Source organism: Stenella coeruleoalba, assembly GCF_951394435.1.
Source record: "Stenella coeruleoalba genome assembly, chromosome: 13".
Taxonomy (NCBI): domain Eukaryota; kingdom Metazoa; phylum Chordata; class Mammalia; order Artiodactyla; family Delphinidae; genus Stenella; species Stenella coeruleoalba.
In genome coordinates, this window is record NC_137159.1 from 55,434,981 (window position 1) to 55,453,656 (window position 18,676).

The window sequence follows — 18,676 nt, forward strand, 5'->3', positions numbered from 1 at the left end:
TGGGCCTCTCACTGTCGCAGACTCTCTTGTTGCGGAGCACAGGCTCCAGACGCGCAGGCTCAGTAGTTGTGGCTCACGGGCCCAGTTGTTCCGCGGCATGTGGGATCTTCCCAGACCAGACCTCGAACCCGTGTCCCCTGCATTAGCAGGCAGATTCTCAACCACTGCACCACCAGGGAAGCCCAGCTTTATATTTTAGTACCAATAACAACATTTTGTCCTGCTTTTTGAACAAGGGGACCCACATTTTCATCTTCTTTGGACCCTGCAAATTATGTAGCTGGTCCAGGGGCCGGTTCTCTTAAGGCCTAGACCAAAACTGACACAGCAGAACTTTTGCCACATTCTGTTGGTCAAAGCAAGTCACAAGACCAGCCTGGAGTCAAGGGGGAAGGGAAACAGACTCCAAGTCTTGAAGAGAGAGGCAGCATTCGATACAGAGATGGGAGGAATTATTGGTGACCATCTTTGAGGCCATAGGTGTTAACCTTTCTGATCCTCAGGCTTATTATCTGTAAAATGGGAACAATTCTATTAATATTTACTTCCCAGGGTTGTTTGAGAATAAAGGAATATTTATTGTGGTTATAGTTCCTGGAACATGGCGATGGCTCACTCAGGGTTGGTCCTTCCTGTTCTTTAATCTTGCTTTATAGATGCTTACCTATTTGCTATTTCATTCATTCGTGCATTCATTCACTCACTCAGTATTTATTGAGTCCTATGATCCAGGTACTGCTCTAGGAGTAGGGGTCATAGCAGAGAACAAAACAGACAGAAGTCTCTGCCCCTTGGATTTTACACTTTGATATGAGAGACAGACAAAAAGTATTATCAAATAAGTGGCATGTTCAGTGGGGAAAGATGCTGAGAAGAAGAAAAAGCAGGGGAGGGGGATAGAGAGTGCTGAGCTGGGGGCTGCAGCATTAGCTGGTGTGGCCAGGAAGGCCTCGCTAAGAGGATATCATTTGAGTAACTCCTGAAGGCAGGGTCCTGAGGACATGCCAGGCAGAGGGGAAAGGCCAGAGCAAAGGCTCTGAGGGGGGATGTCTGGGTGTCTGTCGAGCAGTGAGGGCCCAGGGAAGCTGGAGTTGAGAGCAAGAAGGGAGGTAAGGGAGGGGAGGGCAGCTCCCCACAGACCATTGTAAGGACTTTGCCTTTTACTGTGGATGAGATGAAAACATACTGGCAGGTTCGGAGGGGAGGGTCAGTAGCTGCAGGCGGACCACAGGCTGCGTCAGGAAGCAGGAGAGGAGGGAGGGAGGCCAGTGGGTGGTGGCCTGACCAGGGTGGTCACCTGGAGGTGAGAGAAGTGGTCGGACTCTGAACAGTTTTTTGGAGGCTGAGCAGACAGGATTTACCTGTCGATTCACAGTCAAGCAATTTGGCATGGAAAGCAGGTGTTATCAGAAGAGAGAAATCAAACCTTGGAGAGGCTGAGTGACTTCACAATGTCACATGGTGGCTGAACAGTGTCGCTCGCAGGCAGGAAGGCTGACTAGGACGTGGGTGGCTGTGTGCCGCCTGCATGTGGCTGTGGCTATGACGCACCTTTCTCTGAGTCTCCGTATCTGTCACCCCATCTCCCTCTGTTCCCCCCACCACTTTCCATCTTCCTTTCTCCTTATGCTTTGCAGTCACATCTTCATCTTCTCCCAGGCCCGTTTCCAAGGGGCCTAGGTGCTTCTGATGCCCAGGGGAGCCAATCTCCGTCTCTGAGAGTGTGTAACTCTGTGTGTGCCTCCTGTCGTGCTGGCATGCCTTACCAAGTGTGAGTGTCCCTAGCGCATGTGTGTATGAGCGTAACTTAGGCTGTGTGTGAGGAGTACATGGATGTCCCTGGCTGTGAGAACCTATGCGTGTTGGGGGCCGGGTGCTTAAGGGACTGAGTATGTGTGTGACGTGTGTGCCAGTGTGTGAATGTACAGAGATGTCCTCTCTCCTCTCTACCCGTTCAGATTTGCTCTCATCCTAAAAGACCCAGGTCAAGGGACTTCCCTGGTGGCGCAGTGGTTAAGAAGCTGCCTGCCAATGCAGGGGACATGCGTTCGAGCCCTGGTCTGGGAAGATCCCACAGGCCGCGGAGCAACTAAGCCCGTGCACCACAACTACTGAGCCCGTGTGCCAAAACTACCGAAGCCCGTGGGCCTAGAGCCCCTGCTCTGCAACAAGAGAAGCCACCGTAATGAGAAGCCCACGCACCACAACGAAGAGTAGCCCCTGCTCGCCACAACTACAGAAAGCCTGCGCACAGCAGCAACGAAGACCCAACGCAGCCATAAATAAATAAATAAACTGTAAAAAAAAAAAAAAAAAGAGTGAGAGCTAAAAGGCCCAGGTCAAGCCTCCTCCCTTTTTTCTAGTTCCTGACCTCCCACTGCTCCATCTGTCAGAGTCACACACTGGGCTGGCCCCCCTTCCTTTGCTGGTGGCCTGGGTGGTTTGCAGGGGATCTGTCTTCTAGAATGCCAGCTCCCACAGCTGCAGTGCAGGGTGGAGCTGCACGCACATACCCATCCCCTGGTCAAACATCAGCCTCCATCTTCTGGGGTCAACTGCCCCTCCCTCCTCCTCCCTATGGGATGCTTGAATGGGGGGAGGGGCGCTGACCTTAGAAGGGTCTGGCAGCCGCAGCAGGCAGAGACAGGTGGGGTCAGGCTCCCTTCACCCTGTGGGTACTTTCAGGAGTCCAGCTGACCCCCAGCGAGCAGGGTGCAACTCCACGCTGCACTCTCTCAGTGAGCTCCTAAAGGCAGGCTTGTTGGGGTCCTGGGACCCCCGGGACTTCTTCCTCCCTCCCCCACCCTCCCCCTAGAGGCCCCCAGCCTAGGGCCTCCTCCCTGAGCTCAGGCCCCAGAGCGGCCATAGACTTCTTCTGGTCTAAACCCCTTTTCCCTCTCTGTCCCCTACTTCCCGTGAAATTGGTTCCTTCGGGAGCCCTTTAGCCTTTCCTGTAGGTACCAGAAGGTCCTTTTTCTTTAACCCATTGGAAATCAGGCCCTCGCTTTGAGCGAGGTGAGAAGATGCCAGGAGGAGTGGGGCCGTGTCAGTCCACCTGCCCAGGTCAGTTTGTCCTTCCCTCAGTCCTGGCCAGGCACGCTTCTGCCCCAGGGCTTTTGCTCTAGCTATTTCCTCCATCTGGAATGTTTTCTCCCAGACCCTGCTTGGCTCCTTCCTCTCCAAGCTTTTGTTGAAATATCACCTTCTCAGTGGGACCTAGATGGACCACCAGTTTCATACTGTGACCTGTGTGCACATGGACACACCCCGCCTCTTCACACACACAACCCCTCTTGCCCACCCAGCACCCTTCACCTCCCAGCCCTGCTCCATCTCCTCTTTTTCCCCATAGCACCCACCACCTACTTATATACCTTATTTTATTTATTCCATCTACTATGTCTCCCCAACAAGAATGTTGGCACCATGAGGGCACGGATCTTTTTTTTTTTTTTTAATAAGTTTATTTATTTATTTATTTTTGGCTGTGTTGGGTCCTTGTTGCTGCGTGCCGGCTTTCTCTAGTTGCGGCGAGCAGGGGCTACTCTTTTGCTGCTGTGTGCGGGCTTCTCATTATGGTGGCTTCTCTTGTTGCGGAGCACGGGCTCTAAGTGCACGGATTTCAGTACTTGTGGCACGCGGGCTCAGTAGCTGTGGCTTGTGGGCTCTAGAGCGCAGGCTCAGTAGTTGTGGCACACGGGCTTAGTTGCTCCGCGGCATGTGGGATCTTCGCGGACCAGGGCTCGAACCCGTGTCCCCTGCATTGGCAGGCGGATTCTTAACCCCTGCGCCACCAGGGAAGTCCCCAGGGTAGGGATCTTTGTTTTGCTCATGGATGTTTCCCAAGTGCCTGGAACTGTGTCGGACCATTTTAGATGCTCCACAGACATTTGCACGGTTGCTGTTGGGACAGTTGCCCAGAGGAGAGCACCTGGGAGACAAGGCTGGTTCTCGAAGGGGCTGGGGGAGGGGGCGGATGCTGGACCTCTGGACCTGTGACCAGAGGGGATGGACTCTGTGCCCTGCCTCCCAGAGGGGGCTCCAGCTCTCTTCCACCCCTCCTACCCACCTCCCTGGAACAACACCCCCATGCCAGCCCTGCACACACATGTTGGGGCACACCTGCATCTGTGGCCCCGCCTCCCCCCACCTAGCCCTGGTGCACGCACCACTGACGTAGTGGCTGTGGTTTCATGACCCCAGAGATGCAGACTGGAGTCAGGGCGTCCTGTTCTCTGCGGCTGCAGCAGGAGGTGGGGGTGGGGGACAGGTTCCCCTGCAAACAGTCACGCTCAGAGGCCCCTTCTCCCCCGCCTCTTATACACACATGCACACGCATATGCATACAGGCAGATGGACAGCCAGGTGGCCCCAGCAAGCTGGCTGCTCTTAGACCCCAGGCATGGGAACTGTGCACCCATCTGTAGCAGGGGCCCTGCGGGTGGGGAGAAGGGGCAGAGGAAGCAGCTGCGGGCTCCCTTTCTCATGCCTGAGCTCCCACCTTTACTGTTTCGTGCCCAGCACAGGGCCAGCCAACCTCCTCATCAGTTCTTTCCTTTGAGGAAGGCATTGCCCTGCTTTGTCCTGTCAAAAATACATCCCCGTGGGAGGCGCCCTGCATTCAGCCCTCAGTGGGCTTGAGTTTGTCTGCCCTTGTAGTCTGTTGTGTATGCACGGACTGGCCAGTCCTGGGAACACTCTGGCCCCTGGCTCAGAACCCTGCCGTGGCTCCCCAGTGCCTGCCAGGTCCAGCCCAAACCCCTGGCCCCGGGCCTTCCCTGCTCTAGGAATCTCCACTTTGAGGGGAGGTGAGTGTGGCCTCTGGAACCAGGCACGCTGGGTTGAATGCTGGCTCTGTATGACCTTAGGCAAGTCACTTAACTTCCCTGTGTCCCCATTTTCTCCCTTGCAGAGCAGTTGTGAGAATTATATAGGTTCATATACGCACAGTGCTGAGCGCAGCACCTGCTGTGCAGGAAAGTTGTCAATAAACGTTAACTGTCACTGTTATTGTTTCCTTCCAGGACCCAGGAGGGACCTGAGATATGGCCTCCGTCCCATCAGGGCTTGCAGCTCAGCTCTGACCTTCCAGACTGAGCCAGCATCTTCCAGGCCACCTGGGAGCTTGTTGGAGGCTCAGAGCATCAGGCCCCCCCTGGGGATCCTAAAGCAGCAGGTGGGTGGCAGGAGGGGCCTACAGCCCTCTGTGGGACAGGAGTCCGCCGAGCCCCCATCCCAGCCTTAGACTAGTCCACCACGTCCGCCCGCCCTCTTCCCCCTGCCTCTCCCAGTGCCCTCTGTCTTGCAAGGCTCCTCTCAGCAGTCTCCTGCAGGAAGAACGCCTGTCAGCCCTGTGGCCTGAGCGCCCACAGCTCCTACTTCTCGGAGCCTCAGTTTCCTCAAGTAAGAAAGGGGATAAAAACACCCACATCGTGGAACTCATGTCCAGGGAGGTCATGGATGAGCGGTGCACGGCCGAGGCAGACAGTCAGGGCTGACTATCATTACTGCCTGCACCCCATGCCTGGCGGGTCCTGCCCTCTGTGCTGGGGTCCCCGCGGGGACGAGGGAAAGACCTGTTGACCGGGGGGCTGGGGTGAACCCTGGGAGCTGAGAGGCAGCACACGATGACTAGAGCTGGAGGGTGGCCAGGGCTCACCCAAAACAGCCTGATGAGGGAGGAAGGAAGGGAGGGCAAGCCGAGCACACCCTGGGCCCCAGAGGAAGTTGAAAGCCGGCTGCGGTGTGACAGTTCAGGGGCCCGCACCACGGCGCTGCACCCCACCCCTACCTGCTGACTTCAGTGGGGAGTGCAGGACCCCAGCACGGCCCCCTCCCCCAGGCTCTGAGCCTGTGAGGCAGGATCCCAGCCTGGGGGCTCCCTTGGCTGTTCCCTGCACACGCCCGAGCAGATGGCAAAGCCTTGTGTCTTTAGGTCAGCGTTGCCCTCTCCAGGCTCCTTTAATGAAAGGCAACCGTTTAACGGCACCTCCTCAAGTCACCCCATCGCCTCACTTCTCCCAGGTGTGGCCCTAGAGTCTATTAAGCATCTACTATATACCAGGTGGTGACACATCCACAAGCTCATTTAATCCTTCACAATACCCTTAGGAAGGCATTTAACAGATAAGGAAACCAGCTCAGAGAGGCTAAGTAACCTGCCTGAGGTCACACAGCTTGTAGGTGGCCAAGCTGGCCTTCCAATGCAGGCCCCGTCCTGAAGTTCCTCATGCCTATGGGTGGGTGGATTCACCCTGGAGGAGCCCTCAGAGAGCCAGTGCATCTAGGTCTCTTGTTTGTCAAGGAGGAAATGGACACCCAGTACCAGATGCCAGTGCCCCAGGCCATGCCACAGGCTTCTGAAAGAACCAGGCAGGATTAGAGAACTTTCTTTTGGCATTGGAGGCCTGGCAGGAGGGGCTCTGCTGGGAAAGCTCCTTCCTTTACTGACACCAGGTCTCCACAGAGGCTACCTCCTCAGAGAGAAGCCTTTCTGGACAGTCCCGGCAGAAGGAGAGCTCTATTACCCTCCATCTTCTAACCTGTCTTTATTTTTCTTCATGGCACGCGCTGTCACTTGCAGTTTTATGTATCAAATTATTTATTATCTCCCCACCGCCACCCCAATTGGAATGTGAGCTCCGTGAGTCAGGGAGAGTCTGTCTTGTTCCCTTGCCTAGAATAGTACCTGGCACAAACTCAACAATTTTTTGTGGAATGAATGAATGAATGACTGAATGAAAGGAGTCAGGTGGTAAAGGAAGAAGTTTATGCTTACAGGGGAAAGTTTGCTGTGAGGACAGACTTATTAAGGGCAAGCTAAATAGACCAATCTAGGTGGAGGAGGGGAACGAGAAGTATTTTAGAAAAGGGAAGGGGCCATGTACAGCCATGTGGTCTGGCACAGAGACTGTAAAGTGAATGGTGCCCCTGCCACTTGTACAGTTCTCAACTTGTACAACAGTGCATGGCGCCCCCGGGGAGGGGGGAGAACCCAACAGTTTTGGCCCCCTCAACAGCGATGAGTGGAGGCAGCTCTACAAGTACCAGCGGCTGGAGGAACGGGCTGTTCCCTCCACGCGGATGCCACGTGGTCGTGGTTAGCAGTGTGCCATCCGGTGACGGTGGCTCTGTCGCCACAGACGGTCGTCCAACCCCGGGGGGGGCAACTGTTCTGCTGTTAGCGAACACTGGTACCTGGAGTGCCCAGCGGGACGTGGGTGGGGAAATCACCCTGACACACCCCACTGACACACACCAAACTCAGCAGACAAAGATAATCACCGCAGCGGTGGCACCTGGGGGGCTAGGGGGGCTGTTTCCTGGGCCAGCGGTGAGCTCTGAAGGAAGAGGACACTGTGTTCTGAGACGTCTCCGCGGGCTCAGCGAGGAGCCTGTCCCAGCCCCACTCCTCCTCCACGGCCCTGCAGGCCAGACACAACAGCAACCGGCCCCAAGATGGTGAGGCCCGGCTTCCATGAGTCACCTGGCCCACAGCGAGCTTGCCGGGCGATGTTATCGGCTCCTCTGCTTACTTAATCCCTTGGTTGACATCACCACCACCTCCATCCTTTCCTTCTCGGCACTGCAGCCTGCAGCCTGGCGTATCCTGGAAGGGAAGGCGCTGGAGGGCTCTTGCCAGAAGCTACCAGGGCAGGTAAATTAGGACCCTCAGCTCTTTGGTCTCCAGCCTCAAGGCTCTTGGCCTAGTTCCTTGCTGCATATGGGCCTTGGTTTACCTCCCAGGAAATGCTGTCTGGAGTCAGGCCTGAGAGACACCTTCCCACCCCTGCCCCGTACTTACTCCCTCTCTCCTTGTTCAGATGTGGGCCAAGCTGCTCGCCCCTCAGTGTGTCCAGCTGGATCCTTGGGGCGCAGTCCCCCGTCCAGCCCTCTGCTGCCTCAGCCATTTGCTCCTCAGTTTGGACTTGTGCAGGCCCAGCTACCCCCAGGCCTCCATGTTGGGCCTCTGGGTTCCCAGGCTCAGGCTCTGCTGCCCCTCTGTCTAGTCACCCTGCCTGGGGACCTGGCTCCCTCAGAGGCCTCCCCCAACTCTTTCCCCTACCCCAAGCAGCCTCCTGGGAGCCTAAGCCAGTCCTTTTCATCCATAGCCCAGGATTCCCTCTCTCCTCCTCTCGCTTTGTCGCTGTTCCCCTGCTGACCCAATGTGGTCAGTGGCACATGGAGGGTGCCATGGGGTCAGTAGAGCAGTGACAGGGGCGACCAGAGACATGTGCTGTTTCATTTCAGCCTACCCCGGTCTCCCCTCTGTGGCCAAGTGGGATGAGAAGCGAGGGGTTCAGTCCTCTCCCCACACTGTCCTACTCTGTCTCCTCCCCACCATTAGAGATGGACAGCAGCGGGTGAGGCCGAGAGGCCACCAAGTGAGGCTCAGGACCTAGTCCGTGACAGGAGGCTGCAAGCCTGGCCTGCCAGGGGGGTGGTGAGGGAAGGGGGTGGGGGCAGGAAGAAGAGCCAACCCTTTGAACTGCTGGACAGCATCCTCTGTGGCCCCGGGGAGACAGCTCCTCCAATGTCCCTGCCTGGGGCCAGGGAAGGGGGAGGGGGAGGTTTCTCAACACCAGGCACTTTTACTCCAGTTGTTTGACCAAAATGAATTGTTCTTAGCAGGAAAAAGAAAAAAAACACACAAAAAAACCAAAAGCCCCACCATTGAGGTCACTCCTATTACCCTAGCAGCTGATGAAAAGATCCTGAGAACAGATAACACACCTGGGCCGGGGCTGCTGTCCTTCCCCTGCCCCCATTCTCCCTGCCTGCCCACTCTGCACCCAAACACTGGCTGCTGCCCCAGCATCCTGGAACATTGCAGAATACTGTTCCAAATAAGGAGGGGGTGGGCCCGGAGAGAGGCCTGGAGGAGCAGGCCTGGTCTCAGTCCCACACACCCCAGTCTTGCTGGCTCTCTGTTCCCCCAACTGCCAAATAGGGAAACCACTGAAGAACCAATGAAATAATTAATGTGAAAGTGCTTGGCAGTGATCACTAGCCAGCCAGCAGGCTGGTGTCCTGTAGAGAAGGGAAAAGGGAGTTAGGGAGGGTTTCAGAGAAGAGGTCACGTCACCCCTCAGTGATTTAAGAACATTAAATCAGTTGACTACATCTGCTATTGGAATCTTGCAGGTTCCCTTTAGGCCCTGGATTGAGTCCTTATTAATGCCCTCAGAGACATGCACACCTTGAGAATGATGGGCACCATTGCTGAGCTCAGCTTGTGGTCTACTCAGATCCCTGGATCCTCTTTCAAGTTTGAGAACACAGGGTCATCACTTTAGTCCAGTGGGTGTTCTGCTGTAGTACTTCCCTCCTTGGCTGCAGACTAAGCTCAAATTCTAGTCAACCCTGGCTGCTTTCCTCGTTGGAGAGTGTAGCCTGATTTCAGCTGTAGTTTGAGCTTTTATCCCCTTTAACCCTGAGCCCAAAGCTCACCTACACTCACATAGCCCACACATACCTCAAACTCATTTATCCCAGACCAAACTTGTAATCTTTCTCTCACTAGCCCCTTCCTTCACTTGTGTTCTAGGAGCTTAGTTCATGGTAAGACTCCCCACCACCCAAGCCAGAGGCTGAGTCATCCTTGACCACAGCCTTCTGTCCACCACATCTGATTATCCTTCTCATCTAGTGGATTCTAACACTGGTATCTTTTTTTTTTTAACATGTTTATTGGAGTATAATTGCTTTACAATAGTGTGTTAGTTTCTGCTTTATAACAAAGTGAATCAGTTATACATATACATATGTTCCCATATCTCTTCCCTCTTGCGTCTCCCTCCCTCCCACCCTCCCTATCCCACCCCTCCAGGCGGTCACAAAGCACCGAGCTGATATCCCTGTGCTATGCGGCTGCTTCCCACTAGCTATCTACCTTACGTTTTGTAGTGTATATATGTCCATGCCTCTCTCTCGCTCTGTCACAGCTCACCCTTCTCCCTCCCCATATCCTCAAGTCCGTTCTCCAGTAGGTCTGTGTATTTATTCCTGTCTTACCCCTAGGTTCTTCATGACATTTTTTTTCCCTTAAATTCCATATATATGTGTTAGCATACGGTATTTGTCTTTCTCTTTCTGACTTACTTCACTCTGTATGACAGACTCTAGGTCTACCACCTCATTACAAATAGCTCAATTTCGTTTCTTTTTATGGCTGAGTAATATTCCATTGTATATATGTGCCACATCTTCCTTATCCATTCATCCGATGATGGGCTCTTAGGTTGTTTCCATCTCCGGGCTATTGTAAATAGAGCTGCAATGAACATTGTGGTACATGACTCTTTTTGAATTTTGGTTTTCTCAGGGTATATGCCCAGTAGTGGGATTGCTGGGTCATATGGTAGTTCTATTTGTAGTTTTTTAAGGAACCTCCATACTGTTCTCCATAGTGGCTGAACCAATTCACATTCCCACCAGCAGTGCAAGAGGGTTCCCTTTTCTCCACACCCTCTCCAGCATTTATTGTTTCTAGATTTTTTGATAATGGCCATTCTGACTGGTGTGAGATGATATCTCACTGTAGTTAACACTGGTATCTTGACTCTTCCTCCCCTCTTCCCCATTCCCCACACCCCCCAGTTTTTGTAATAGTATAAATCCTCATCTCTTTTCTTAAGAGTGGCTAGTGGAACCAGTCAGACTTCCTGGGCCATCCTCCACCCAGCCGATGTGATGACACCTTCCCCTGCTGGTGGCTCCTGCCTGCCTCTCTGCCCTCATGTCCCAGCACTGCAGGACATGCAGAGCCCAGCCCACGCGCGTGCCGGAAACAGCCGGGCCAGACTCCTTCCTTATGTTTGCTCAGGCTGCTGGGAAAGCCTTTCCTTCCTTGTCACCTGCAGAGCATCCCCTCCTTCAGGAGGCCTCTCTACTGGATATATGTGTGGGTCACTCCTTCCTCAGTACCCCACTCTGCTCTGTCCATTCCGTGCGGAGTGGCTGAGGGTGCACTGCCCTATGGTGCCTCCCCAGCCACAGAGGGACCTTCATCCTCTCTCTACCTAGACCCTGATCCCACCAAGAGCATGGTGGGTACACGCCAGGCAAATCTGGGTGGGATCCAGTTTTGCCTGTTTCCCACTGGGGACCTCAGACAAGTTACTTATCTCTGAGCATACTTTTCCTCATCTGTCAGATGGGGTAATATCATTACCTGCTTCCCAGGGTGGGTAACTGAGCCAGTCAAGTGCTTGGCACAGCGCCTGGCACATCATGAGAGGGCAGCAAATAGCTCTCATGGTTTCCACTCTTGTTATTAATCACTAGGACCTGGGAGAAAGTGCAGACAACTCAGGGCGGCTGACACCTCAGCCCTTCCCTCCCCTCCCCAGACTCTGCAGTACAGTCCCTTCAGCCCCTCTGCTCTTGTTCAGAGCCCCCTGTTCGCCCCCTTTCTGGTTGTCTGCTCTTGCCACCTAGACAGGGGCTTGGGCAAGGCCACCTCGTCCCCTTTTGCCAGTCCTTCCTCCCAGGACCCAGTGCTGTCCACATGGGGCTGTGACACCCAGTGTCAGAATTGTTCTCAGCCTGGGGGCAGTGTCGGCTGCCATGCTCATCTCCTTACTGCAACTGTGGTGGCTTGCTCAGTAAGACCCCAAAGTTTGCCCCCAACCACACAGGGAGTGAGATGCTGAACTGGCATGCTGATATACCCTGGTCTTCTGGCCCCAAGGCCAAGACTCTATCCATTCTGCCCTGCTGTTGTCCCTTCCAGTCTTTTTTGCATCTGTATGACTCAGTCTCCTCATCTGTACAATGGGCATAAAAATTCCTTCTCCTCCTTCTTTGTCCAGAGGAGGGGAGAAGAATACGGTTAGGATGGGAAGCTGGGAGGAAGCGGAGACCGAGCTGTGTACAAGGCAGGCGAGCCTGGCTGGGGTGAGGACTATAAGAGGATAAACAGGAGGTGAGGGAGGCCAGTCCAGTCTCCACCCTTCCAGCAGCCTAAGTCCGGTGCCTGAGTCCACAGCGCCCCCTGCTGGCAGGTCATCCAGAAGCTCCCTGTGGGCAGCACCTGCCTCAAGCTTCACATTTCCCTCTGGTGACCACTGGGAAGGTGTCGCCCCTCCCCTCAGGGAGCCCAGTCTGAGGGTGGGAGCGGGTGTTTCTGTCTGAGAAGGGAACTTCCTAGGCCAAGGGGTTCAGCATTCTCCTCCCGAGAACCTGCTGAAATCTCTTCCAGAGAGAAAGGTCTGCAGGCTGGCAAGAAGGCCGGCGGTCTGCTCCAAGCCCAGCAGCTACGCTTTGATTAGGACTCCCTCCCCCTCCGCCTCCCCCTCCCCCACCCCTATCCCATAAGGACCATGGGGGAGACAGGTGAGGGCAGATGCTGAGAAATCAGGGTGAGGGGCTGCTCAGGTTCTTTGCTTGCCCTCGGGCCAGGCCCCCTAATCAGCACCCTCGCCATCTAGAGATGGTCCTCCCAGCCCTCCAGAGCCCAGGCCCACCTTCCTCCTCGTCAGAACTTTTCTCCAAATTGACGGCAGTTTCATCATCTCTGCATTTCCTTAGCCTGATTCTGGGTTAGGTGTTGGGGATTCGGGGAACAGCAAGCCCCCTAACTAACCCCCCAGGAGCTCAGACATGCCACTATTCCCCCTCTGCTCTCCCTTCCCACTCATCCCCAGTATCTTTCCAGGGCTCCAGGACCTGCTCTGCAGGGCAGCCTCAACACACCCAACAGTAAAATGCAGCCACGGGCTTCCCTGGTGGCGCAGTCGTTGGGAGTCCGCCTGCTGATGCAGGGGACACGGGTTCGTGCCCCGGTCCGGGAGGACCCCACATGCCATGGAGCGGCTGGGCCCGTGAGCCATGGCCGCTGAGCCTGTGCGTCCGGAGGCTGTGCTCCACAACGGGAGAGGCCACAGCAGTGAGAGGCCCGCGTACCGCAAAAAAAAAAAAAAGTGCAGCCAGTTGTGGCCACCCTCCTACCCCCTCCCTGGAAAGTCTCCATTTACCACTCCCAACCCTGGGCTCTGTTCACTGTCCTTGAGACTTTCCCCTCGAACTGCATCCTTCCTGGACTGTTTATATAAGGACCAAATCCTCTTCTAGGAAGTCTTCCTGGGTGGATTCCAGCCTCAATGATTTTCCTGAATTCAGTCTTTTCCAGGATCTCCTGGCACAGACTGCTGTGCACTGGGTACGTTATTATCCTATTATCCTATCTGTCCCACAGAAGCTCTGGGCCTCAGGAGGGAATACCTCTGTCACCTCCTTCCCTGGTGAGACATGGGGCCGTCCATACACGATCCTTTAAGTCCACTTACATCAGTGGTTCTCAGCTGGACACAATTTTGCCCCCAGGGGATATTTGGCAATATCTGGAGACTTTTTTGGTTGTCACAATTGGGAGGTGGCGCTACTGGCATCTCGTGGGTAGAGACCAGAGATGCTGTTAACCATCCTACAATGCACAGAACAGCTCCCACAGCAAAGAAATATCTGGCCCCCAATGTCAATAGTGGCAAGGTTGAGAAACCCTGATTTAATTGAATCCACAGATTGAGGATTAAAATAGTGGCCAAAAAAGGGGCAATGGCTCAGGCGGGGGAAGGGCCAGAGCAGGCGTCTCATAACAGACACCGGCTTCCCCTCCACGTGGGCTTTATACTCCCATGTGCCTTCTACGCCCTTCTGTGGGCCTGTCGTGTCTTGTGTAAGTGGAGGCGACCTGACTCAGAGGAAGAGAAACCAGGTGCTGCCTAGACAGTTCCTGGGGAAGTGGGCTCTGTGTGGAGAATGCTTTGGGAGCCAGGGGTGATTTTTGCCTCAGTTTAGTCATCTCTAAAATGGGGATGGGCATTCCCTTCCAGTCCAAATGGTCAAAATGGTCCTAAACAGTATCTCTCCGATGGGCACAGTCATTTTCCCCTCTGCTGATGGGCAGGAGCCCTCCCGCGGGGTGGAGGGTGGAGTACTAGCCACCAGCCCCTTAAACAGACGTCGGGGTTATTGTGGCTCTAATTGCCCTCCCAGGAAACAGCTGTCAGAACAAGACCCCTTTGATAGGCTTCATCAAAGCTGCCTCCATGACCCCTGGGGACTGACTGGGGGAGGGGGCGGGTCCTGAGGCTAACTGGTGACTGGGAGTGGCCGAGAGGTGGGCCACTGTCTGGCGTCTCCCTGACCCCACTCCCTTCCCCGAATGGTCCCTTTCCAGGACCAGACCTTGGGCAGAGGTAGGAGTCTCAGCTGAGAATCTGGGCTTGGGCACAGCCTTAAACTGGACCTGGGTAGGGACTCTTCTAGGATCAGGCTGCTAAAGGGAGTAGGGTTCCCCCAGTAAACAGCGAATCGTTTTTTTAGTATCGGTATATCCCAACTATTGCACGGGACGTGCTTATAGTCAAAATGATTTGCTCTTGGTCTGAAATTCAAATTTAACTGAGCATCCTGTATTTTCATTTGCTGACTCTGGCAAGTCTACTTCAGGGCCGGGGGCTGCAGGCTGGTGCAGAAGCAGGGAGGTTTCAGCCATGTTCCACCCCAGGACAGCTGCCTCAGGCCCACCCAAGTCAGGCTGTACCTGCTGAGTGTTTCCTGGGGCCAGCCTTGTGCTAGGAGCAGTGGGGGTGACATTCTCTGAGGCCCACGGCTCTGCCTGCAGATCCACCCACATACTGCAGCTCAGTGGACCTGGGTGTGGGAGCAGCGTTACTGCACGGTGTCTGAAGACCAGGCTGGTCAACGGGAGCTCTCCTGCAGATGTGGCCACTGTTTTCCAAAAGTCAAGAGATACCATTGTGATGAATAAAATGCACATTTGTTTAAAGGCAAGCATTACATAGTGGCTTTTGGCTCTTAAAGCTTTTTCTCGAGAAAATACCCAAAGTGTAATTACTAGGGGAGAAGGATACTTCTGGGGCTTTCATGCTGGAAAAAAATCTGAGGACGATTAGGTCTGAGGATTCTAGGACGTGACCTTTCATGGACCATGGACCCAGTGGGCATCTGGTGAAGCCTATGGACTTTTTCTTGGAATAATGTTTTCAAACGTATAAAATTAAATCCACAGGACTACAAAAGAAACCAGTGGTGCAAAAATACAGTGGTCAAAACACGAAGGAAACGCTTTATAAAAGAGTAATACACACGCTTCTCTACTTACACTTTGGTGGTGATCATTTTAAAGCAGTGATGGGTAGCTATTTCAAAAGATTGGCAACAATTCCAATGTGATCCCCAAATCTCTGTGATTTCTGTTGGTGACAAAGTCACAGTTTCTGCAAATACTACTGTAGATTGTTCCCTGCATTTACAATAAAGGAAATGCTAAATTTCAGTTAGATGCTAGTGAAAATAAAGATGTATATTTTTTTCTCATCCAAAGTCATGGATCCCTGAATTCTATCCACAGACCTCCTGGCGTGGGGAAGGTGGTATCTGAGGTCCTTAGGTTAAGGGCACCTGCTCTGGAGGGAAAGCCCACAAGAGGGACTTAGAATAGAGCACAGGCAAGAGTCACGCATTCTCAGAGACAAGGAGAAATCAGATAGAAACGTAATGGGCAACCTGAGGGTGTGAGTCTGTGTGTAGGTGGACTGTGTCCGCTCACAGGACCCCTGGGAAGACCCCGAGGATGCTCCCACTTGCACTGCCTGAGCCAGACTTGTAGTCCCTGGGTTAAGCATTACCCTCTGTGTCCACAGCCACAAAAAAAGATCTGAACATTATCCACCTTCCAAACACTCAAAACATGCGGTTCAGGAGGCAGCCCAAATATCCCCAGAACAGTGACCACAAGGAGAAACAAGCTTGACCTCCATGCCATCATCAATTTCCCCCTGACCACTGAGTCGGCCATGAAGAAGATAGAAGACAACAGCACACCTGTGTTCATTGTGGAGGTCAAGGCCAACGAGCACCAGACTGAACAGGATGTGAAGAAGCTCTGTGACTTTGACGTGGCCAAGGTCAACACCCTGATAAGGCCTGATGGAGAGAAGAAGGCATATGTTCGACTGGCTCCTGACTATGACGCTTTGGATGTTGCCAACAAAATTGGGATCATCTAAACTGAGTCCAGCTGACTAACCCTAAGTATAAGATTTTTCACTATTAAAAAAAAGGCATTGCCCTCTGACATCCTTCCCCGCCTAGTGTGGTGTGTGTGGTCCGACCCGAGGCACTGGGGGCTGGGGCCTGGGCCTTTTGGAGAGAAGGCCCTGAGGGGAAGGCCTCAGGCAGGGCTAGTAACCTGGTGAGGAGGCCCCCGTTTTTGTATTTTATTTTTAAATTTAAGTGGCGGAAGGACTCACAATACAAACACAAATGCGGACCTGAAAGTACCTAGGCAACTTGATAAGCGTTTTGTCACAGGAATCAGGACATTATCATGAGGACGTCTGGAATTTATAAATAATGCCCTCTTTCAGGATGTCAGCTCTAACCCCCAGTCTGACCGCTTGTTAAAGCATTAGGCTGAGTCAAGCTAGAATAACTGCTTTCCAAATATTTGACAATGGAATTAATCTTGAACTCACTGTGGATCAATGCCTTTTATTTTTTTATTTTTATTTTTTCCAGGCTTATTGAGATATAATTGACATATAACATTGTGTAAGTTTAAGGTAAGCAACAATGATTTGATATATGTGTAAGTTGTGAAATGATTATCACAATAAGTTTACCTACCATCTATCACCTCACATAACTACGATTGTTTTTCTTGCGATGAGAACTTTTGAGATCTACTCTCTTAGCGACTTTCAAATATCCAATCCAGTAATGTTAACTGTAGTCCCCCGGCTGTATATTACATCCCCAGGATGTATTAATGCTATAACTGAAAGTTTTACCTTTTGACTACCTTGGCTAATTTTCCCCACCGCCCCACCTCTACCTCTGGTAACCACCAATCTGTTCTCCATTTACCTGAGCTCGGGTGTTTTTTAGATTCAGCATAAAAGTGAGATCATGCTCTGTCTGACTTCTTTCACTAGGTCCTGGTTCTGAGAGGACTGTGGGCACCTTTGGAGTGAGGAGGAGGGACGGTGTGTCCAGCCTGGGTTTTGTCTTGGTGGGGTGGGAAAGCACAAGATAAGATGCAGGCGGGGAGGAAACCATAAGGAAGTTTCTGGAAATCTGTGCATTTTGCCTCCTTTCTTAACTTCCCTTCCCCTCCCCTCACCCATCCTCCCACCCAGAACCAGGATCCAATTTCCTCTTTTTTCAAAATAGAACTCAAAACAGATTTAATCTCTGGGGATTGCTCTGTGGAGGGAACTTGTAGAGGCAATGTTGTAAGAGAAATGCATATATATTGAGTCTGAAAATAAGAAGTCTATTTGGCACGTGAAGCTTCTCACATCTCTGGCTGCTGGTCATCTGCGTCCTGCCTGCACTGGACATCACTGAGAACCACACCTCAGGGTTGGTGTCCCTCTGCTACCCCCAACCCATGGGGACCTTTCAAAATAACCACATGGAAACCCTAAATTTGGGGAGGGACTAGCACCATGTGACCCATGGTGGAGGCTAGGAATGCAGACTCCTGGGCCCCCTTCCAGGGTAATGCATTGGAATCTCCTAGTTGCTACTGGGGATTCTGCTGCACAGGATCCACGAAGTCCACTCTGAGCAACCTTGGCCCGCTGGCCAGTGGTCCTGCACACTCTGCTCAGAGCTGGGGCCTCTCTTTCTGCAGTGCTTCAAAGCCTGGGCTTTGGGATAGAACCTTCAAGCCCTTGAGAACCCCCTTCTGTTGTTCTCAGTCATTCTGAAGTGGGGTCAGATGCGGTGGGATGGGTGGTGTTCAGTGTGTGAACCATGTGCCAGGTGCAGAGAGGTCACAGGGTGACACAGAATGACGTGTTGGAATCACCTGCCACGTGTCGTCTCAGCCCTACTCCAGTGGTGTAAGAATGATGCCTCCTGACCTCCCATCACTCATGGAGACAAAACAGAGAGTGCCACAGACATCCTGGGCCTTCCAACCTGCTGGGATAAGCTGTCTCTGATCCACAGTGGGCCGCCCGTGGCTGTGGTCCTAAGAGTCAAAAAGCCTTTTCCACCAAACTTTATGTTCCTACTAGGAGTCACCAGGCCGGCATTTCCCAAACTGTCTACTGAGCACGTCATGAAATGTTATAAAGTACAGTTGACCCCTGAACAACGTGGAGGTTAGGGGTACCAACCCCTGCACCGTCGAAAATCTGTGTATAGCTTATAGTCGGCCCTCTTTATAGGTGGTTCTGCATCCTCAATTCAGCCAACCGCTGATTATGTGGTATTGTAGCATTTACTGTGGAAAAACATCAGAGTATAAGTGGACCTGCGCAGTTCAAACCCATGTTGTTCAGGGGTCAACTATATTCTCCCATGAATGTGCAAAACTAGCAATATTTTCCTTTAAGATTTATTTTGAAAAAATATGTGTATGGAAAGTGACAAATATGTGCATACCCTTATCATCCTATGATCATCCGTCTTTACAAAATGAGATGCTCTATCTGAAGATGGCAAGAATTCATACTGGGACTTGTGCATTGCAGAAACAGTGTTGAGATGCTGTGGCCCAATACATTTGGAAATGCTATGCTGGACTGTGAGGTACTTGAGGACAAGAGTCAGGACGGGTATCCCCTCGTATGTTGGTGGACTGTTACACTGGGGACCCCTGAGGAGCCACACACGCTCTGGTCTTCATGCCCTT